Source organism: Colobus angolensis, unplaced genomic scaffold, assembly GCF_000951035.1.
Source record: "Colobus angolensis palliatus isolate OR3802 unplaced genomic scaffold, Cang.pa_1.0 Scaffold147, whole genome shotgun sequence".
Taxonomy (NCBI): domain Eukaryota; kingdom Metazoa; phylum Chordata; class Mammalia; order Primates; family Cercopithecidae; genus Colobus; species Colobus angolensis.
In genome coordinates, this window is record NW_012114566.1 from 8,994,069 (window position 1) to 9,019,365 (window position 25,297).

The 25,297-nt window shown below is 36.1% G+C and overlaps 1 pseudogene; it reads left to right on the forward strand.

Moving 5' to 3' along the window:
• Positions 1–19,052, forward strand: part of LOC105507278 — a 64,982-nt pseudogene extending 45,930 nt beyond the window's left edge.
• Positions 19,053–25,297: the final 6,245 nt, after the last annotated feature.

Genomic DNA, 25,297 nt, shown 5'->3' on the forward strand with positions numbered 1-25,297 from the left:
CCTATGACTCTCTTAGGCCATCCCCCCACCCCTTTGGTGAGATTAATTGTGTGACAAATGACATGAGATGGCCTTATGAAATTTCAGTCTGGAGCAATTTTTACTGCTAATGGAAATTATAAATAATATGTGCCTTTCGTCAACTGCATTCTTCAGTAATCTAATTGTATCAAGCTAATGAGACCTGGGTTAGGAAATGTTCTGAGGTTCCCATGCCCCAGGTCAGGGAAGGCTGAAAACATCTCGGAGCAGATGTGCTCAGTCTCAGGAGGATGGAGGCTGGAGCACTTGGTCACTCCACAAAGCACTGGCTGTGCAGGAGCCTGTGCACTTGACCTCTCCGCTAGAGGTAAAGAGCCTTCCTGTTGGTTAGCAGCAAAAATGAGGAGGGAAGAAGGGCAGAGGAAGATAAAAATTCTCCTTCTTACCCTCTGTACCTCCATCTTTTATTAATTTTGTAGAAAATTATCTCCATTTCTTCCCAGGGACAATGGCTGTAAATGCTGCCTTTTCAGAAACTAACACATGTCTTGGCATCTGCTTGTGTTGAAGTGTCCAGGAGGTCAGGGGAGGGTTGCATGAGAACTAAAACACCTCTTTTCTTCATTTCTCCAAATCAATATTGTTTACTCTACAATTACAAAGGTTGATGCAACACCACTCCAGGCTGTTATAGACTTCAACTGCTTCAAAGAATATTTTATATTATGGTTGGATGACAGGCGTTTAAATAAAAATTTTCAACATGTTCCTAAAGTGGCATATACTATAACCTCCACCACCAACACACACACACACACACACACACACACACACACACAGCCTTGAGGTTAGGATGTGTGGGCGGCTGAGCTGAGATATAATTACCTACATCCTCCAAATGATGTCACACAAGGGCAAGATGATCTTAGGGGTTGATTTTCATATTTTGGTCAATATCCAAAATCCAATATGAGATTTTTCCCTCTCAGTTACTCATAAGTTGTTTTTGTTTTGCTTTGTTTAGTTTTTTCATTTCAATTCAGCTGGAAAATAGTTTTCTTACTCTCTCTTATTTTTTTCTTTGTGTGTGTGTGTTTTTTTTTTAACCAAAGTACAATCATTTCTACTCTCCCGTCTTTCCCCAGCCCTGTGTGTGTACCATGAGAGTGAGTATACACACACACACACGCACACATCTGTCACATCTGTGCTGCCTTTGTTCCTTTGACGCAAGGGAACACTGATTTCATAGTAGAATACTAGCAAAGAATTGTTCCTTTAGTAAGCCTCCTGGGGTTTTATTTAAGATGTTTCAAATGTCCAAGAATGAGGATGCTCACTGCTTTTGTAAGGATGTGATCAGTTCTCACGGTGAGCCTTTTTCCCTCTTTCTTCTCATGTTCAACTCAAATTCTTTCCTCGCCCTTTGTGCTGTCCATTTGCTGTTGGCCAAAAGATTCTTCCTCTCCTGAGGCATTTAAATCTTTCACATATCTGTAGACTGTTATCATGCTCCTCTTAGCAATCACTTAGCCAAAATATACATTACTTTGTGCTGTTTTAATCTCTCCACATAAATCAAGCCATTGGTCCCCTAATCATTTTGTTGTTCTTCTGTGAAGTCACTCCAATTTGGCTTTGTGTTCTGAGGTGACAAAAATGGAAGACAGATATCCCTGCTTAGACTCAATTCTGTCATGTCGAGACACCATCACCTCCTGCTCCCTAACATGAAGCTTTTTGTATGTGAACTAAACCAATACTCTTCTCATATCGTTGGATTGCATTGCTGTTACATCCCTTTCTCCCTGAAGGTCTAATCTGGTGGAAACCTGGAAGTGGTTCATTATATTGTTTTTCAGCAACAATGAATATAGAAATCACATTTATATTTCTTTAAGGCAGCAGAAGCAGACCTTCATGCCCCCACAATTCTCCAAACATTTATTGGAGCTATGAATTTTTCACATTTTTCCAGGGAGTTTCTGTTAAGAACGAAACCAGACATGGAAATTTCTAGGCCGAACATTTTAGGAGAGGGAAGCAACAGCTTATAATGAAAATACTTCTTGCAACTTTACCAAATATGCTTCGATATAGGCATAGAATCAAAAGTCGTTTCTTTATAAGCACTTGCTAAATTTCAGAAAGAAAATTAAATGAAACCTGAATACTTATGAAGTTCTTTGGAGGCACTTTCTTCCACAAGTGTATCAGATTGCTTCTTTTACATTTGTGTCATTCAGTGATAATCCTTCAGCTTCCTGATTGGCTAAAGTATTTGGAACCTACTGGCCTTTGAATCACTCTTTATGCTGAAGGCGGGCGTGGCTGCTAATCTGTGGGTCATTAACACCTCATATATGTTAGTTCAGAGATGTGGGGTGTGCCTGCATTTACACTGCCAACATTCGTAGCATTTCTTGGAAATTTGGAGGTTTTGTTTTCTGAGGGTTTGGTCTGAAATATTTTCCACATAGGCATTTCACTCTCACTCTGAGTAATCAGTTTTTTTGGAATTTGATTTTATTTTAATTCTTCTTTTCTGAACTCATTGATTAGTAGGGATATGCACCAGCTGGAAAGTCTGAAGAGGAGGTATAAGGCTTGCTTAATTGCTCTCTGAAGATGGTATCTTGGGTAAAATGAGTATATCGCGTGTTTCAGCTCCATCTTGATCCTGATTCCCAGTCTTTATCCACAACAATATTTTCATTCTTGTGGAACATACAAACTCCAAGTTTGACTCTCGTGATAAGTCTGAGACTGTTTTTCTATTAACATTAGAAAACTGAACTAATTCTCTTTCTCATGCTTGCTTTGGCATTTGACGCTGTATGCTACCTGTTAAATTAAGTTTAGCCTAAAGCTGCCTCCTTACGTATTTTAAGTTCAGCCTAAAGGTTTCTCTGTACATAGTGAACTCTATCCTAACTGTATATGTAAACAGACTGTAGCCTACTCTTGTACCAATCCCTGAGTTTTAGCCAATCAAAAGAGACCAACTGTTCAAACTGTGCTCAAATAAAGCAAATGCCAAGCTGTAAGCAATCCAGCTGTTTCCAAAACTCACTTCTGTTTTCTGCATGTCATTTTCCTTTTTTTGTCCATAAATCTTCTTTGCCCATGTGGCAGCTCTGGAGCCTCTCTGAACCTATCCTGGTTTGGGGACTGCCTGATTCTCAAATCGTCCTTTGCTCAATCCAACTCTGTTCAATTTAATTTGACTTAGGGTTTTTTGTTTTTTGTTTTTTCATACCTCTTAGGCCATCATATCTTTAATCTAAATATTATACACTACACATAGGATATATATACATACATATATATATACACACACCTAAGTACAAAACTAAGGGACTTACATACAAATATATTATATAGAAGCCTTGAATTTTTTTTTTTTTAGTTCATATGTCCATACACATTAATGTACATTTCTTGCTTTTATCTCATTAGAATAAACATTTAAAATTATAGTAGAGCAAAGTTCTTATCTGCCTTGCCCAACGTTTCTCAGAAGCCAAAATAATCTATTGAAAAATACCAAGGTAAGGAATATCAAACACATTGGAGAAAAGGTTTGTTTTGAAAATTTCATGAATATATTTGCTTTTTAGGATACAGATCCTTTTATGATACCAAATGAATGATACAGAACAATAGCAGCAACACCAAACTCAACTCCTTACTGCAGCAAAGTAGTAATCCCAGGCAGTAACTCACTTAGGAAGTGTTTCCTGCCAGCAAGCTTTTGCAGTCTCTGTTCTTTCTACCTGAAATGCTCCTCACTCAGATACAGGCATGGCTTGCCACTTCAGCTCTAGCACATTTTTACTTAAATGTTCCCTTCTATGTGAGGCTGCCTTTGACCACCTTAAAACTGCAACATTGATACAAACTCTTCTATACACCTTCTCTGATTTATTGATTTCCTCTATCCCTTATTAATATTGAGCATATCCGATGTTTTACATAATTATTCTGATTTTTTTCTGTCTTTTCTGCTGGAATGTAAGCCTATAAAGGAAGACCTTCTTGTCTTGTTGTCGTATCTTTGGAATCTATTGTAGTCTTTAGCCCATTGTAGCACTTGACAGGTATTTGTTGAATGAATAAATAAAAATAAAATTCCAATAGGAGCCAGTGAATTGGAAAGTACCTTGGAATTCAGTGTAACAGACTGATGTCTAACAGATAAATTTCTGTAAAGCAAAACTAAAAATGAAGTAAATAATTGAAATGGCAGAACTGAATTTAGGGAAATTAATATGTTAATAAGAAATTTTTATTTTCCTTTACTTTTGAATTATACATACACACATATAGTCAACTTGCAAATAAATCATTAACTTCTAAGTGATAGTCTAATCGGATGAGGCATGTAGTCCATTGCTAAAGTTATATCTCCCAACATTCTATAAGATAGAAAATAGAGAAGAGTATTGATTTAAGTAGGAGTGCTTACATAGAAGTAATGTTTTCCGAATCTCTCTATGTCTTCAGAAGTAAATGAAATCACATTTCTCCCATAAAACCACTGCCAACTACTTCAGTCCATATACATTATTCTATTCTCTGCATTCATATTTTCAGTTGATAGGTTTTGATCATTTCTTTGTGCTATATACCACTGAAGCGCTGGAGAGACACAGCTAAAGAGACAAAATCTTATGAGACAGTCTTGTTTAATTTTACCATGATCATTAAACAAAAATCCCACTTCCTACTCACTTTCCCTGCTTTGTTTTTTCTCCCTTGCACGTATTACTATCCAACATACTACATACTTTACTTATTTATCCTATTTACTTTCAGCTCATTTACTAAAATGAAAGGCATGCAATCTTATAGCATATAGGACAAGATTCACCATGCAGAAGAACCTTCTTATCCTGCCTTTCGTTGACATTATGTGGAAATACAACAACTGTACTCCTGTGTCTGTCAGGATACAACCAAGGAGCACAGACCATTCTGAGTATATAAAACAAAAGGAATTGAAGACAGAATCACTGATTACACCAAGATTTAGAAGAGGCAGCAAAGGCAAACAGGGTACAATGAGGCAATCCAGAGATCAGCAACAACAGAAAGTGTCCATCATCCATACATTTGAGGGACAATGGGCCAGGTAGGTTTTGTGGCGCCCAAGGCCATGTTCACATGGAAAAACTGGAACCATACTGGGCTCCTCCAGCAGAAATTGAGCGACAGAAGAAACTGGGCTACTGCTGGAGACACTGCTGTGGGTCAGAAAAGGGAAATCATTCTGCTTTCCCCTCACATGCTGTCCAGTCTCTCAGCAGCATTTCCCACTGGTGAAACCTAAGCCAAAGTCACCCACTTCTTCTTGTGGGAGACGGGCCAGAGGCAAACAAAACATTTGGGCAAAGGGGCAGGGTGGATGCATGTGAAGGCAAGGAGGCTCAGCAACTGAGAACACCTAACATGGCAACACTTTTGACATGACAGTTTGAACATTAAATTCAATTACATTTTTCTTCAGTGATGATTATTATCAGAGGATAATTTACAAATTGACATTAAGAAAAGAAGGTCTTGGCCAGGCACAGTGGCTCACACCTGTAATCCCAGCACTTTGGGAGGCCAAGGTGGGTGGGTCACCTGAGGTCAGGAGTTCGAGACTAGCCTGGCCAACATGATGAAACCCCATCTCTAATAAAAATACAAAAATTAGCTGGGTGTGATGGCAGGCACCTGAATCCCAGCTCAGGCAGCCGAGGCAGGAGAATTGCTTGAATCCAGGAGGCAGAGATTGCAGTGAGCCAAGATCACACCACTGCACTCTAACCTGGGCAACAGGGCAAGACTTCATCTCAAAAAATAAAATAAAATAAAATAAAAATAAAGAAAAGTCTTACGGTTTAATCTCTTCTGTTTTTTACAAATCTCAACATTACCCAAGTAACAAATCTGTTTAATTTGATCTTTATATTTTCTGTGTAAATAAGTAAGAAGTGGTAAGAAAATAACTGCATTAGTTTAGCTTCTTTTTAGGAGAATTAGGAATAAAAAACCTAATGCTTTTATGCCCTCCTCAGAAAAAAAAAAAAAAAAAAAAACGCATAACAAAGAGAGAGAGAGAGAGAGAAATCTGGAAACACCATATCGAAGGAAGAGCCTCTGTAAATACAGAAGTTTGGTGGGTATTTTCAAGCTGCTTAATACTGCTGACTGGGCATCTTTACATGACAAACACCAGACGGAAAAATCAGTTGAGAGTCACAAGCTGAGGATGATTTCATTATAAAATGATCATTTACTCATAATTATCCAGAAAAGTCCAAAACCCTTCAGTGCTTTTGTAATAACATGTAATAACATTTGTGTTACCCAAATATAACATGAGTGTACTTTTGCTAAAAGTTTATACTCTAATCTGCAGGAGAAACTTAATTATTCTAATATGACACATAAAATGTCTGTCTAATTTTAAAATTGGAATTCCGATTTCCAGTAAAACATTTCACCATCACACCATTTGCAGTTTTTCCTCCTAAACTGCTGTCTACAAAAATACTGTAATAACACAGCTTTTCTGATTAACCAAACAACCAATAATCAAGAAGACAGAGTGACTTACTGTCATCCTTATGTAAATAAAAAGCTTATTTTCATTCTCTAATAGCTGCACATAACAATAAAATGCTTTTAATAAGTTTTAAGAGACTTAGACCAAAAAATCTATTTAGCCAATGTCACTTCCAATGACCACACAGCGTGTCTAGGGCTGCATCATGACATGTTTGCATCGTTATTTGGTGGTAAACAAAATGAAAAGATCTGTCATTGGAATTTAAATAAGAGAGACTGGTTACATAAACTACAGCATTCTAAATTTCAGTACTGTACAGTCAACAGCTCGAAGCTCCCCCTGCCAGCTAAACACAGTTGAATTGTTTTCCCAGAGAGGAAAGATTAATAGCTACAAATCATGGCCTTTGACCTTTGACATAAATTCTAAGTGAAATGCAATTGGAAAAGCTGGTGAAACCTTAAGTTATTGCTGTAAAGGAGTATAATGACCACATATCTATAATAACTAAATGTATACACCCAATTTGGAGTCACGGATTTTCTCTCTAGCTTACATTACAGTATGTCTTATGAATGTACAAGTTTTAGGTTTGCATCCCCACTGTACTTCTGCAAAGGAAAGCCTCAAATTGCTGACTCCCTCAATAATGCAGATAGTTTACAAATATGATATCCAAAGAAAATAAACCTGTATAAATATAAGGAATATATTTCCTTTGACATTTTAATTGCCTTAATTTAAAAGTCATTTTGTACATTACTTTGTGGTATTGCAATTCTGAGCCTTCCTGAGGACCAGAGAGGCTGATGACTTTTCCTAAACATTTAACTAGTTAAAACTAGAGAATTACCATAAAGTTGGGTTATATGTGTGTTCTTTGAAAGAAAAACATGTAGCTTTTATTATTGACCATGTCATTCAGCAGTAACTTATTTACCATATTATAATTACTAAAATAAGAATGACATCATAGCTTAATTATAAAATGATAATCATTCATAATTATATCAATTCAGCATTATATCATTCATAATTCATTTGTGATAATAATAAAGTATCAGTTACAGGCAACTACCAAGAACAAGTCAAGTCAGTAGCTTTTTAATTATAATTCAACTATGCTTTCTATAAAGAAACAATTAAATTAATACCTATGTACCAAATGAGTGTGCAATAGTTAATGGCCCTTTTCACTGCAATGTAAAAATGGAATTCCAAATACTATTCAGTGGCACAGAAGCACCACACCAAGATGCACTTTTCATATCCCTTTAGGAATAAGAGTTATCCTATTATAAATTCTGGAGGAAAAATATCCCAGGATTACAGAACTGATAAGCAACAAGCCATGTTCTGATGGGTCAGATAAAAAGCTTTCTGTAAAACAATAAAACACCCTTTTTCATAAATCTCATAATCCTGGATGGGCCTATGCAATATAACATAGACAGTATCACCAGTTTTCAAAAGAAAAGAGAAACACACACACACACACACACACACACAGAGAGAGAGAGAGAGAGAGAGAAACAGCCCATTTTTATGATTCTGAGATTCTAATCCTGAAATATGACTCGTGCTTCATATAACACATTCATTCGGTGGTGGTTACGGACATGCATTAGTCTTGAAATGAAAAAAAGATTCCTTAAAAGGGAATTTCTGTTTGTTAGCTCTCTCTTAAAATTCATCATTTTGTTTGTAAGAGCATTAAAATAACTTGTTATAATTCTCTAAGGAGAAAGAGGTAAATGCTCTGCTGTTGTTAATCTTAAATGTGCGTCATTAATATTTAGTTGTTTCCAGATGCTGAGCTATTAGAAACCCGAGCATTTGCATATCTCTTCTTGGCTTTCAATTCTAGATGGCATGCTGAGAAAATGGGTTCGTTTCCTTTTCCTCCTGAGACCTAGATGAAAAATACGACACATGTATTTAATAGGAACAGAGAATGTAAGATGACTGGGTAGTTATCAACATCATAATAGATACTTCAATGAGGTTTTAGGAGACGGAAAGTGGACACAAGTGTGTAAATCAATGAGCACTGCAGAATTTGCTACAAAGAGGCTGCTCTGGGAGATGAAAGCAAGTCTTCTCCTCAGACACTAAAGTGGATTGGGCTCAGAGGAGAAGTGTTCATGGAGCAAGAGAGGAAGAAGTAGTCACAAGTGTTCATGGAGTGAGAGAGGGAGAAGTAGTCACAATGCTGACTTAAGGATCAGTATTGGTGATGGTTCTGTCAGGCAGCACAGTCTGCCCCTGTGCAAAGCCTAGGCAGTCCAGCATTTGTCTCTGTGGGGACAAAACAACAGGAATTATTTACTAAAGAATTTAAATGAACTATCTGGGGAGGAAACAGTCAGAAGACAAGTGTGGATATTGTACTTCTAAATACAATTCTGTCCATTGTGACATTTGACGTGTAGCCACACACCCAGCACGTTGTTGCTAATCCTGTAATAAAGTATGACAGTTGTCCTGCCCCTCTCATATGCACAAGGCTGACTGCCTATTCAAGGGAGGAGCACGAATAGCACTGTTTGCAAATTTGCCAAAGAAGCCCACATCTGCTGACCAACTCTGCATTCTTAACTATGGACAGGCAAATCAGGATCATCAGATGTGTGAAAAAAAAGTAACAGCATGAAAAAGAAACGCCAAAACAAACAGAAATATTGATCGCAGGAGAAGGAAAGAGAGCAGGTACTTCTGTAAGCAAATAAAAAGGTATAAACAACAAAACCTCTCTTGTATAAACAGAAATCAGAGGTGATATTATGTCAATATAACAAAAACATGATGCTATATAAAAGAAAGAAAAAGATCAGAGAGTGAAATTAGTATGCTTGGATAAATAGAGATGTAAATATGATATAAAGAGAAAAAGATCAGAGAGTGAAATTAGTATGCTTGGATAAGTAGAGATGTAAATATGATATAAGGAGAAAAAAGAGGGGAAGCAGGAGGAGGAAGAAGTTTGTCCCCACATGTAGAACAGAAAGACAAAAAGTGTGAGAGACAAAATATTAGTCATGATGAAACAGTAACATTCTACTAAAAATATTTTTTAAAAAATAAAATTGAAAGCAAAGTTGGAAGGAAATTATCTAATTATCAGAAGAATAACAGTGGAGAACTTCATGGACTTAAGACAGGAGTCTAGGTCTAAAGATTCAACAAGTGCTCAATACCTAATGAAAATTATATATTTCTAAACTATTCTTGTGAAAATTTCAGAACACCAAGGATAAAGATACCGTAAGCTTCTAAAGAAGTGAAACAGCTAGCATACAAATAAAACTGAGACTAGTATAGGCATTCTCCCCAGAAATACCAGATTGTAGAATAAAGCACTGCAGAAAAACAAACAAACAAACAAAACCACATGATTTTTATTTCAAACTTCATGTCATGCCAAGATATCACTCAAATGTGCAGCCCAAATAAGGACATTTTCAAACAGATATGATCTTTTAAAATGTACCTTCTGTATATCATTTTCTAGAAGGTTCTTTGAATATGTGTTTCAAAAAAAATAATACCTGCGAAACAAAAAGAGGCAAATATTGGATCTAAAGAAGGGTGGATATAGCCCAGGCCAAGTGTGGGCTGATGGCTGTACATTAGGTTTAAAAATGAGCTGGTCAGAATTGAAGCACACAGGCAGAAGGACTAAAGGGGGAGGTCTTCAGGTAGAAAGAGGGTGTTAGAGAGGATGGAAATAGGACATAAGACAGCATGTATGAGAGGTTGGAAGTCTTGAGATTTTGATGAATTCACAGAGAGAGTAGCATTACAGTTTTCAAGAAAATAAAAAGATGCACAAAATAAGATGCTCCAAATAAAAGATCAAACAAAATGCTTTGTAGCACTTGGATGAAGTATAAGAAATGAGAATCCAGTTGTCCTCAATCCTGGAAATGTTTTTCTTTAAGTGTCCCAGACATCATGACACCAGACTTTCAGGAAAGAAAATTTAATCCCATTTGCTGTGGCAGTGAACAATGTTTACAGGGTCACAGCAATGCAAACACTGCAAATTGGTTTCCAACTTCAAAAATCAATCTATGGACAAAAGATGAAAAGAGAACCAGTTTGATAAGTTAAAATAAATCAAAAGAATAAAGGAAGAATGAGGCAGATGAAAGGTGGAGGGAAGGGTAGTGTGAAATACTGACTAGAGCTGATGGTTTATACATAGAAGAGCATGTACCCTATTCAAAGTTATAAACATAATATATGGAAAAACTGAAAGTAATGATAAAACTGTCAAATGTTGAAAGGAGGGAGCAGAAGAGAAGATGAGAGAGAATGAAATACACACACACACACACACACACACACACACACACATTTTTTTTTCTTTCTTTCTTTCTTTTGAGACGGAGTCTTGCTCTGTCACCCAGGCTGGAGCGCAGTGGTGTGATCTTAGCTCGCTGCAACCTCTGCCTGCCAGGCTCAGGCGAGTCTCCTGCCTCACCCTTCTGAGCAGCTGGGACTACAGGTGACCGCCACCATGCCCAGCTAATTTTTGTATTTTTAGTAGAGATGGGATTTCACCATGTTGGCCAGGCTAGTCTCGAACTCCCAACCTCGTGAACCACCCACCCTGGCCTTCCAAAGTGCTGGGACTACAGGTGTGAGCCACCATGCGCGGCCATAAATCGTATGTGTTTAAGGAAGTGAACAGACATTGCCTCCAGTTGGAAAATTAAGAAAAACAGATATAAACATACCTAGAGTTACAACAATAACCTGCAGAAGAATGAAAACAGAAATGATTAGAGAAAAATTTTCCTGGAGATTGGGACTAGGAGCAGAAAAATATGAATTGGGTGACTCTGCTTTTCATTAGAAGACTTTTTGTACTATTTTCTTTGCTATAATGCACACATAACCCTGACAAAATTTCAAAATAAAAATAAATTTAAATTATTTTAGAAAATTTCCACCCAGTTTCAAATGACTGAAATTTAAAAATCACATTTTTAATACTAAAAACTACTATACCAATTAAAAAAAATTTCTTTGTGAAACCACCTACTACTCTGAACTGTAACATATATACTATTTCCACTAGAAACTTATTTCAGAATGTGAAAGAGCATTTAGGAGCAACAAAATTAGCTATGAGTTCGACCTAATGTAATTTGTTTGAATGTTTGGGAGCATGATCAAAGTGATTCATTTTTTTTTTTTTTATCAGCGTCTGCTTGCATACCTGTGACTTTTTCAGAAAACTCAATATTTTATTATTCGAAATTATTTCATTGGACAAATTTTGTTTCTAAATTAAGATAGAAGGTTGTAATGGTTCTCAGAGATTTGTGATGATTTCCAAGATCTCTAATCTGTGAATTAAAGAGGATTTGTGAGTCTCAACATGGTCTAACAGGTTAAAAAATGCACTCCTTTAAAAGCTGCTACATATGAAATTGAGTAAATATAAGCATTTTTCACATTGAGTATATCTCCCGTTACTTGGTTTTTGAATCAGTAATACAGTGTCAATACAGCAAATGTTGTGCCGTAAGTTTCGTTTTGCTTTGTTTTTAGAGACTGGGTCTCGCTCTGTCACCCATCCTGGAGTACAGTGGTGCAAGTATAGCTTATCGTAGCCTTGAACTCCTGGGCTCAATCAATCTTCTTACCTCAACCTCTTGAGTACTTGGGACTATAGGCAAAGACTGCCATGCCTGGCTAACTTTTTTGTCGAGACAGGGCCTCACTATGTTGCTCAGGCTGGTCTTGAACTCCTGGCCTCAAGTGTTCCTCCTGCCTCAGCCTCCCAACGTGCCAGGATTACAAGCATCAACCACCATGCCTGGTACCATAGTTCTTCTTAGACAGTCAGCAAAGGTCAACCAGTGACCTGTAGCATTGGCATACTATTAACTACTTCAGGCCAAGTAACAATCTGAGCTGGATCCATATTAACGATTCCAAGAATCATCCTAGCTATGACGTTTGGTGAAATTTACTGCTTTTGTATGGGATACAATGAGTATTACCAATTCATCTCTAGTCTCTCCTGATTTCACCAATGGCTAGAAGAGAAATCAGGTTGGTGTATATATTGAAAATTGGACCATACACACACAGACACACACACACAATTAGGATCAATATATAATAGGACCATATGTAAAAAATATATATGGAACATATATATTATATATATAACATATATGTTATATATTATATATATAATATATATAATGTATGGTCCAATTTTCCATAACTGAGCTGATAGGAAGATGTCAGTGGACTCTTTCAAACATTAAGGATTTTCAAGTATGGAGTCTTTTTTATTGGAATCCAGATGCAATACTATACAAATAGGAGGCACATTGAAAGTTCGCAGGCATGGTCAGCAGTTATAAACCAAACTAGACATTGATTCCATGTGGAAATGCTTGGGAGAAAAAGGAATGGTCAACAGGATTTATCACATCTCTTGGAAAGAAACACCCAAAGACTATCTCCAACAACAGGAGCATCAGGAGCTCAGGAGCATCATTGTCGCAATAAAGGCAGAACGTTTATTCTAAATCCATGTCTATCTCTGTGAGTTCTGGATATCATAACCAGCAACTTGATTTTTACATATTATGTCTATGTAAAAATGAATTTTAGTTCTTTATAATACTAGGGGAAAGATTGAGCTCACTGTCAGCCTAATATTAAATCCATGTCAGTTCCCTTTCTGTTTCTCACATTTTTCTTAGAGTTTATTATATTTTACATTTAATGTTGAAGATTTCATAGAACTTGCTTCTATAACATGAAATTGTATTACATGCAATTCTTCTTTGCACTGAAATATTTTCAATGTTTAAAATATTGGAAATACATTGAAAGCCTATGATAACAATATCAGCATGCAAGATACGGTCACTGGGGCTGTGGCTTCTCATTTTTTCTGATGCATTCTATAACAATGGTGCATGGAGGACATAATTTCACACACAGCATAAAGTAAAAGAGTGAAAAGAAGCCCTGCTTTATAGTAGAACTTTAAGTAATATAAACGTAACTAAGATTTCTGTTTTATCCCATTGGGCCAATTTGATCAACTGGTGAAATTTACTATCTGATCAGAGAGCTAAGAAATAATGATTATTATTACTAACAGCAAGGAGAGAGTTTCAGAGCAACTGAACAAAATGAAACACACTTTAAATTAATTTGATGTTTCTCTAGAGTCTAGAAAAGTAAAGGATGTATATTTAAGCAGTCTAACAGCTGAGAAAAAGCACTACAACCTTTCTCAGTCAATTGCATTATCAAGCAGAATATATTTGTAAATATCTTTTAAGACACTAAAATCTGCTACTTAAATTAAAATCACAGTGTTACCATAATTCACAGCATATAGTAAAATAGTTAAAGGTAAATTACTGATGTCTACAGGAATCAAGATGAAGAATCATGGTAAGATTCTTGAGAAAAGGTATTTTGTCCTCTAGAAAGCTGTAGTTCCCCTGTTAGGGCCGGAAAAAGGTAGATGGGCAGTAAATCTACATTGTGTGAATCAGTGTTAGATGGCTCATCTGTAATTACAAGTGGCACTGGACAGTTAGCCTATCCTGGTTCAACTCCTGAATGCAGGATTTACTATTAACTGCGTGACTGGGGAAACAAAGTAAACATTTCTGGGTCTCAGTTTTTTCATATGCAAAGAAAAGAGAATGTAATAGTTCCTACCTCCTAGGGTTGCTGGGAGAATTACATAATCAATTCCATGAGAAGTTGTAGATCTCTACCTGGCATAGAGTAAGCACTCAATAAATGTTAAATCCTATTTTTATGTATACCCAAGGCCAAATATTCTCAACCCAATATGCACTAAAATGTGTACTCCATCTTCGTGTGGGATTTTTTGTGTTCATTTATTTTATTTTATTTTTAGTGATAGTGGTTAATGAATTTGTTTTGCTTTGGTCCCAACAACTTGGTCCTAACATGTAAAGAAAAATGCTTAGAAATTCCAAAAGTATGCCATGCCTATATGTTATCCACACATTTGTCTGTCCAGGCATTCTTTTTCAGCAAAATTTTCAAGAACTGACCCAAATGACTATTTTTATTGATGCTGGACACCTTGGTGGCCCAGTGTTACACAGAGAGTGACATATTCAAAATTCTAGAGAAATGGCAAATTTCAACTTTACACACTGTTGGTAAATGTCCATCTGTAAGATATAATTAAATAGGGTATAACTAATACTTACATAAAAATACCATTTTATTGCTGAACTTTTCTATTTTCAATTAACATTGCTATTCTTGTTTTTATTTTCTTTCTTTATTACATTATTTTTTCACAAATATTAACTGAGTACACATATTATCTTATCAACCCATTAATTAAAACACTTCAATATCTTCCCCTTTCTCTAAAGATATAAACTAAATAGTTAATTTACTCTATAAGACCCTGAAGAATCTTTACCTTACAAATCGCTTTGGCTTCTTTTAGAAACATGATTTCCAGTGCCTCCTGCTTTCAGCCCCTGGTCCCCCTTTAGTTCCTCCAATGTGCTACGTCCTTTCCTGTTACAAGATTCTTCAAGTGGTCTTTTTCTCCTCTGATTACTCTCACAGCCTCTTTCTTTTTCTTCTACAAGAAGGTATGTCCCATAAAATAAAATAAGTAGTGACAACATTGGACCTCTCTCTTTCTCTCTCTCTCCCAATGATTGATAGATAGATAGATAGATAGGTAGATAGATAGATAGACAGATGTGTGTGCATATGTAAGTGTGTATATAGATGTGTGTATATATAGATATATGTGATGTTTTATGAAGCAGAGATGAATAACAGTTTATGAGCCCTGCTCAAAATGTCGGGTTCATGAACAAAATAAATTATTATTGTAGTTTTAAGGCATTAGGTATTGAAATAGTTTGTTAAGTACCAATAGATAAACAAAACATGTTTCACCCATGTGGATTAACGTCACTAGAAAAAAACCACACAGCCATAGAGACTAGCTTTGATTTAAATTCCAGTCTACTGGAGTACATGCACTTGTCTACTTGACATGTTCACTTTGATGCCAAATATGCAGTTAAAACTTAGCATGCCCAAGTTCAAATTCTTAATGCTACCCCTCTGAAAAACTGCTCCTTGAGATTTTCCCATCTCAGTTGATTATAAATCCTCTTCCCAGTTGCTCAGGCCTAACAAGATTGTGGTCATCTTTGACTTCATTTTTACATTCAACAATAAATTCAGCAGCAAATCCTGTTGGTTCGTGCATAATAATATATCCAGAATTTCATCATGTCTCTTTATGGCCACAGCTGCCATCATCTTCATCTCCACCTTGATCTCTGTGTTTCCTAAAGTCCTGGGGTGGTTGGTGAGGGGTGTTGAGGCAGGAAGGTTGTGCTCAACACAACAGGCCATGTTATCCTTATACAACTGTGAAGTCAGATCACATCATCAGATCACTCCTCTTTCCAGCACCCTCCAGTGGCTTCCTAATTCACTCAGTAAAAGCCAAAGTCCTTAAATGCCCAAATCGTCTGTGTGATCCAAGTCTTTTATGTTTGACTCATCTCCCACCCAAGCTTCCCTCCACTCACTCACTTCTAACTATATTGGCTTCCTTGCTTTTCCTTGAATTTACCTGCCTAGTTCTAGCTCTTGGGCTTCTGGGTGCTATTTTCTATTCTTCTTGGAATCTTTTACTTGCTGTTGTCTTCCTTTCCTCCATCAGATCTTTTTTCAAATGTAAAATTCTGAACATCTTATTTAAAATTGGAAAACTCTCAGCCCATCTCTCTCTAGCAACCTGCATAGGTTTATTTTTCTCTATCACCTTTATCCTATCTGCTATTAAACATTTCATTTTATTCTTCACTCTCCCAAACTCTTAAAACACTGGCATCATGACTTGTGTAGCCTGTTTTATTTACTGCAACATCCTATCCTGCGGAGCAGTGGAGATGTTACAAGTATTTGTCTGATGAACAACTGTACACGTGTCAGTCTTGCCTTCTTCCTGATTAAAACCCAGGCTCCTGAAAGATTGATCCGACGCCACATGCTTCACCAGTACCCTCATGATATCCAGCACATATTTGAGAATAGGAAAGTTTTATACAAACGTTCAATGCTTGCATTGAAAGGATTCTCAGGAATTTGGTAGCATCCATAAGACTCTATTGATAGTCTTAAAAATATTTTTTCCAATATCAGTGCTCATTTACAAGAAAAATTATGTTATAGAATTGTAATATAATTATATTATAGAAATAGTTTCTTGTAGAAATTTGGTCAAAGTCACACAAGAAACATTAGTTAATAATATTTACTAACATTTAAACCATACATCAAAAATACAGATTTGTTATTATGTATTATTATATTTCATTTTGCTTTGTTTTGCTGCAATGTTCTTTAGAACCACCTTTGGATGGTTAATTTTATGTATCAGCATGACTGGGCAGGGGAGACACAGATAACTGGTAAAATATTATTTCTGGATGTGTCTGTGAGGGTGTTTCCAGATGAGATAAACATTCGAATTGGTTGACTGAGTAAAGATTGCCCCCATCAATGTGGTTGAGTATCATGCCATGTGTTAACAGCTTAAATAAAGCAAAGAGTCTGAGGAAGAGTAAGTTGCTCTCTCTTATTGAGCTGAGACATCCATCTTCTCCTGCTCTCTTATGTTGTAGCTCCCAGTCTTCAGACCTTCAGACTCTGGGATTTATACCCATCACAGTTCTCAGGCCTTCAAATTTGAGAGCCACACCATCAACTCCCCTGGTCCTCTGGCCTTTCAACTTACACTGAACTACACCACTGGCTTTCCCAGTTCTCTAGTTTGCAGACAGCAGACTTTGGTATCTCTCAGTTTCCATAATCACGTGAAACAATTGTTATAATACATCTTCTGTATATATCTCTCTATATAGTCATTGGTTCTGTTTCTCAGGTGAACCCCAACTAATATGTATCTAATTTATCTTAAATTATTTAAGGCTCAAGAAAATGCAAGAATATAGTACTATTACTCTCCCAAGTTTACAGATGGGCAACTGAAGCACAGAGACCTTATGAATCTTTTTCAAAATCACAGAAAATAACAAATGTCTAAGCTGGATTACAAGCTTAGGATAGCTCCAAAATCAGTGATCTTCAATGCCAGACTATGTTGCTTCTCTAATATTAAACACATGTACAACACATCTCACACACATAGGCACACACATGTATACCATTCTAGGAGTAAGTAAAGAGATATTTATGTATTTTTTCTGAGTGAGTTATTGGCACATTAGGAAAGTCAGAAATGGTACATCACAGTACAGATATGTCCTGTGCATTGCAGAACTTTCTATCTATGGTTCCCCTTCAGTATGTGATGAAGCATCCCCTTCCGTCATCATAAGATCCAGAAGCCCCTCACACTTACAAATGTCTTTGGGATGGAGAATGCGGTGCAGCACCAATGGTAAAATTAGCCCCATTCCTTCACTTCTTATCAATAATCTTCCCAAGTAAAACTTACAGGTCGGCTGGGTATGGTGGCTCACGCTTGTAATCCTAACACTTTGTGAGGCGGAAGTGTGCAGATTACCTGAGGTCAGGAGTTCAAGACCAGCCTGGCCAATATGGTGAAACCCTGTCTCTATTAAAAATACAAACAATTAGCTGGGTGCTGTGGCAAGCACTTGTAATCCCAGCTACTCGGGAGGCTGAGGTAGGAGAATCTCTTGAACGTGGGAGATGGAGGTTGTGGTGAGCTGAGATCCCACCACTGCACTCCAGCCTGGGCTACAGAGCAAGACTTCATCTCAAAACAAAGAAACAAACAAAACCTTATAGGTTAATGTGAGTCTATCTTAATTAAAAATTGTATACATAAAAAAACAAAGATTGTCCAGCTTCCCATGTGAACGTCACTCAATGCTAAACAATCTTCTTGGTTAAGAATCTCCTGTATTTCTTTATTGAGTTATCCCATTGCAACTAATTGTATTTCTTTCTCCTCTATTTGTATTGAGATATTAAAACATAAGGTGACTATTGTCTTGGCATGAATTTCATACTCATAGCACAGTATCTACTATGTCTACTATAAACCCATATTTCATATGAAAACTTTCTATATTTATCATACTTCTCTCAAAAAAATAGTTGACCAAAATAAGGAATAGAATTGTATTTGCAACCAAGCATCCATTCAATTAGGTGAGTGGAGTCTGGAAAGAAATACAATTTCTTTCACAAACACCTCAAACAGTGCTTAAAGCAGATTGGGCTGACAACTCTCACAACCTTAGTGTCTCCTCCAAGATTTACAATGGCATACCTCCCCTTTTTAGCAAATTAAACCTTATGTCAAGGCTTAAAATTAAATCCAAACCCCTTCTTCTTTCTCTGCAGAAGGAACAAATTGGCCCCACATGCCAGTAGTCGAGGAGTGCTGATAGAAAACAGTGAAGTGAGAGCTCCCCAACCTGGAAGGCGTCACGTGGCCTAATCACCCGGGATAAACAGTCAATTCTACTTTAAGTTTTACATAAAAAGACTGGTAAAATACAGAGGATTTAAATACAAGAAGTTTTTTATACCACACAAAACTGACTGGATGCCAAAATTTTACATTTCTGTGCTGTGCAAGCACTTTATGGGGAATGTGCTTTTTATTCCACTTTTACATGTTTGTTATGAGTCTGTTTTGCAAAGATTGCTCCAAGCCTAGGTAATAAAAATAAAAAATGCACACAAATGGTCATGATTAACGCATAGAGCAATCTATGCTTTTATACATATGAAATGCATATCTGTTTCTTGATATTTCAATATAGCAAAATATGTGTAAGTTGCTCTAGTTTTCACAAATTCATTGTAACAGCAGATCTTGCTGTGGAATTATTCTAAAAGTCCTAGAACACAAAGTTCTTAGTTTTTTAGACTTATTTTGCCAGGAAAATATTCCGAGTCTGTTTCTTATATGTTACTTGGCATTAGTCTATATTGAGAATTGACAGGAATTGCTTCTCCCTAAGAATCTGAGAATGTGGCATGCATATAAAAAACTCTAAATGCATTATTAGATTATCGTCTTAAAATGAAATGTAGTATATTGATCACTACACATATCACACTAATTTACCAAATTAGTATGATGTTTTCCAATGACAGTGGAACAAAATCTGGTTTTAAACACTGTAACCAGTGAGAAATGTGGTGGATGTCCTGATGAGCCATCACTTTTTAAGAGAGTTTTATTTTCAGGATGCATTTCTAGATGTGAATGCGTGTTTCTTTACTGTTAAGATAGTATGGAGAGATATGAAAGCTCTTCAAGGAAAACCTGAAGTACAGAAAATTAAAGTTTAAAACAGCCGTATGCATATATTGTTTTTGAGGTTGGGCACTGCACAGTTCTAAAAGACTGTCATTAATATGTGTGATCATAATAGACTTTTATTTTTATAAAGTGTCTTATGGAAAATCTGCTCTTTTTCTTGTGCACATAGGTACCACCTAAGCTAGAGAGGACAGGCATTTTGCAAGCAAGAGAGAAAACTATCTTTATAATCATTGAATGGCTGGGACGTAGATGAAATTAGAGCATGAAAATACTTCCTGTTTTTTGTTTGCATTCATATGGGATGTTTTAAATAATCTGAGAAGATATTTTACATTAATTCTCTCAGTGACGTTTTGAGATTTTGAGGTAAACTTTCAGAAAGTAGTATCTAAAGGTGAGAGTTTAGGAAAGAAGAAATAAAAAAAGATAGAGGCTTTCAGTGTATTACTACAATAAATTCTTATCCCGTCTCTTACTTCTTTCAGATTCTCCTGGCTTTCATTTGTAATTAAATCCCTGGTTTAGTTTATCTTAGCTCCATAGCAGGCAGCATATTAGAAAGTATATGGTAATTGCCAATTTATTTTGCAGCGATTTGGTTTAGAGTTACATATGGATTAGTATGAAATGATTGATCTCTTTGTCTTATAATATATATGGTCTAAATTCAACTTCAGTTTCACAAACTCTTAGATGAAAAACAATATCAGGTTTATTTTACTACGGAAATTTCTTGTTTAATAGGTAAACCCATAAGATGTTTGAAGAAAGTGGAAAGAAACTTGATTCATCCCACGATATGCAATTTTTTGTAAATGCATGCACATATGCCTGTTTAGAACAAAAAGTCAATTCAAAGATGATCTATTTGCTGTGGTTCAGTTCCATATAAGTCATCCTGTGATGCTGCATCAGTTTCTGAATTGTCCCTGAACAAGTGATCCTGCAATTTCTTCCAGTCATTGCGGAGAATCTTGTGATTAAAACTGTCAGGAGTTCTGTGAATGATTATTTTCCATGGCTCCACAGCCTTGCACCCACTAAAAGCCAATTTTTAAAAAAATATTGGATCAGTTATTTTACGTATGAACCACAACTGCCTTAGAGGATCTATTTCAGTTTTGCCTATAAGTTGAAATGTGAGTAAAATAAACCTTTTGCCCCAGCTTCTTCTTTATGTTTGGGCCAGATCCTCCTCCCTTAGGAAAAAGGTAAACAGAAGAATCACATAGTACCGAATGAACTTTTTTTCCAATTAATTGGTGGTAAAATGGAAGAAGATGCGTCTCCTAGCACTACTTAGGACAGGACATCAAGAGAAAACCAGAAAATGTGAAGTTATGAATGAGACACACTGTCTGCAGTTTCAGCTGGTTTTCCTCTGGCTGTTTCTCCAAAACATAAAATTTCTATGTCCCACCAATACAGTGCATTGGCAGAGACATTATTGTTTCAATAAATCTTAATTTTGGAACAGATTCTCGTTTGACATCTGAATCATTTCAGTTCATTTTAGTTCCATCACTTTTTGCTTCCTGCAAACCAGACACGGGTCCTTTAAATTTTTACTATTGCCAAAAGTCTATTACTTCAAACTAGACATCGTCTGCCTGTTTTCAAAGAGCAGTGAGTGACTGCCTACTTGGGCTTCATGGCTCTGGGAAGAATTCCTCTGAGAATGGAAAATTCATTTGGGTTTGCATCCATTGTTTGTATTTCATAAAAGGAAGTGAATTTTAGGATGATCGCACACAAACACACACAAACACAAAGTCTTATGGCTGTAAGGTCTCAGGAATTAAAATATACATTGAATGTAAAAATTGGACCAAATTTCTGAAGTGAGGAATATATGTGAATGTAATTTGCATGGATTTTTTTCTAAGACTAGTTGGTTCTAGAAGAAACTGCAAACTTTATTGTTATCCATCACCTTGTGAAGCTGCATTTATAATTAACAAGTTTTTTTAAAATTTTCCAAGATTTATTTTCTTGTACCTAGAATACTAAGTAGAAATACAATTTATGAATTCCTAAAGAGTTAGTGATAGAATATATGTGAGATAAGAGTCTCTATGAGTTTATTTTAGATATAATTATAATTGCATCAAAAATATTTTTGTATTTACATGTCTGTTATAACTGCAAATTTAATCCTCAACTTATGAAATGTCTTTATGATATGTAATATTCAATAATATTGCTTTATTAATTATAATAATATATTTTTAACATTCTACTTGAAACAAATGAATGTATTCTCCATTTTACAGATGAAAAAAATATAAATCTATAATGACCAGAACAATAGATTTTTAAGTAGAATAGATTTTTAACTATAATTTTTAAGTAAAATAGATTTTTAAGAACAATCAAATTTCTCATGAGTCAAAAAACTTCACTTGTCAAATTTTTCTGGTTCTCAATCCTTCTCTCATTCTTTCTCTTTTCCTCCCCTCAGTCCCCACCCCCCATTCTCCTCTCTTTTTCTGTTATTTCTATAACTGCACTTGAAATTAACTGCTATAGGAAATCATCTTGGGCAAATGCAAACAAGATAAATCCTATGTTCTAGTTCCTCCCCTTTTGTCATTAGTTTTATCCGTGCATTCCTCAGCCTGCCCACCATTTTATGCAATGTCGAATTAAAACAGTTGCCACTTGGAAAAACAATTTTATTGTTTTGAATGAGTTGTCAAAACATTTCTGTAAATAGAACAGATTCTATTTTAAATAAGTTCTGCCAGAATCCAAGTGACTGCTTTAAAAGCTACACTTCCAGGCAGACCAATACATTACTATTTAGTTAATCTCCATATCATGAACCTAAATCTAATATCTGGAGAAGGCTGCTTTGTTTTCAATGCCACCACCAAACAACTGACTTTCTCAATTTGGCAAATTAAACCAAACAAGCAAACATTGACTGTCATGAAGTGAAAACAATATTCTTGAGGAAATGCAGTTTAAATAGCCAGTTGTAATGACTATGATAAACATAATAAAACTATTTTGGCAAATGAGGTGTTTGAATATCTTTGAAGATCTGCAAATATTTAAGCAAAATAAGTTATGATAAGATTCTGAAATCAAATTTTTTTTTAGAAGTGCTGTTTTGGTCAGGGTCTTTGCAGGGAATGGATGGGAACATTTGAGAAAAGTATAATAAGTAAACTATTTTCAAAGATATAGGCAATGTATAATGCAACTATCAGAACAGTAGAAACCTGGGGCTGGTAGGAAGGAGATGCCAACTGCATTAGGCCTGAATGGTGAAGGGGAGGGTGGCTACTAGAACCCAGAGCCACAGAGCGCAGACTGCCAGGTGGAGAGGGTGCCTGCCAAGAGCTGCTGACCTCAAATCCTGGAACTCAGCCAGCTAAGGAGGTGACCCCAGGGCTCAGGTGCCAAGGCAATGCATTGCCTGAACACACTCTCCTCCTGTAGTCTCCTGCCAATTTTCCTCACCAATTACTCCACCTTAAGCCAGAGGTCAGTGGACCTGATGAAGTGTGATGAATGATTCTGTATGAATCATTGTCCTGGACCTTAGGGCAGAGGGAAGAAGAGTTTGGATTAGGAGAAGCAAAGAAGACACAAAAAGCTGATTAAATGCATAGATATTTATGTTCTTGTATATATTAAGATCACTGATGGGATTGTTTCTTTTGGTGTCTGTATTTGGGGTTGATATAAAGACTTACTTTTATGTAAAGCTTGCTACATACTCTCCTAAGAACTTTACATCTATTAACCCATGAAATCTATCCCAGTGATCTTGTTTTATTATTCTCATTTCACAGACAAAGACACTGAGGAACTAGGTGGTTAAGTTAGATCTCACAGCTAGGGCATCTAGCCAGAATTCTTACCTGTTACATAATAAATTCAGTCCCTGCCATGTTGTAGCAAAGTCCTTTTGATTATTTCAGAAATCTGAGTGGGCCTGATAGCTCAAAATACTATCTGCATTTTAATTTACTATTAGAAATACTTAGGTATATTAAAACAATATTATAATACATAAAAGGCAATATGTGTTTACTCAACCAAAAATTATTGATTATCTTTTATGTACCAGAGTTTCCACTAGCTAATTAAAAAACTGAACACATACAAAGTTCAAAGGTTTACTTATGGAGGAGATGGCAAATTTTATTTTTGGGATATATAAAATCATTGCAGGAGACATGTATTAAAAAATTGTTCATTGTTTATTAGAAATCCAAATTTACCCAGGTCGTCTTTATTTTTATCTGCTAAATCTGGCAACCCTGGGATAAAGAGATGTGTGACCCTTGGAGAATGTGTGGAAAGACATTCCAAATGGAATGAATGAGAAAAAACCCTTGTGCATGAAAGTGTACGTATATATTGAAATGCTTATTTGGAGAAGAGAGAAGCATAAGGTGATTTCATGGTGTGCAGAAGAAGGCAGATCAGAAAAATTTTACTGAAAACACAGATTGAGATTAGATGATTAAAGACTATCTAGTCTGTCAAGAAGAAATCTGAATCACGGAGAGATTTTAAGTAGGAACAGGATGTGATCATATTTTCATTTTAAAACCATAACTTAGATGGCAATATGAAGGATTAACCAAAGTAGAAAGGGGAGAAATTTGAGAAATCTCTTGGAATCCTCCAGAAAAGCCTATAGTAGAATGAAAAGTGATTAATTATTTATATTAAATATGAAAAAAGCTTTCTTTTTTTCTCTTAACATTTTTGCCCACTCCCATCCAAACTTTGGACCATCTACTGCCTCATAAGGTGGTGGTGGTTGTTGTTGTTGTTGTTTTTAAATCTCCACAAGCCTTACAAAGTGTGGAAACTGGCCTGTGAACACTACAGTGATCCCTGACCCTTCTTGGACCTATGAAGAAAATGATAAATTGTCTTTTGATGAATGCACTTGGCCCTGGCAGTTGGTGAGTGCTGTGTATTTGTGAGACTATCCAGGGCTACCACAACGAAATGGATGTCTAAAACATCCATTGTAGACCAAACATCCATTTGTAGACCTTTCACCATGGACTATTGTTTCTTTTTAGATTGTTGTTTCGTGTTTCTTTTGGCTTTCTCTGTTTTGACTTTTGATCTTTGCATAAAAAGAGTCAAACAGGAACAAGAATCCCCAAAGACTCCCACGTGTGGTCCATTTGGAGGACTGGAAACAAATGTGAGAATCCCAGCGTAGCTCCCAATAGGAAAATGGAAAGGACAGGACTGGTCTCCTTCTCTATTTCCTTATTCAGGAGGTGGCAGGAGCCTACAGTAAGGATACTCCAAATGTGTTAGCATAGTTTCATCTCTGCAATATTTTATGTTAAATTTTTAAGATCACTTATTGTAAGTGCACTCTCTAAAGGTAGTTTCATCCTAGTTAAGTATACCAAAATTGAATT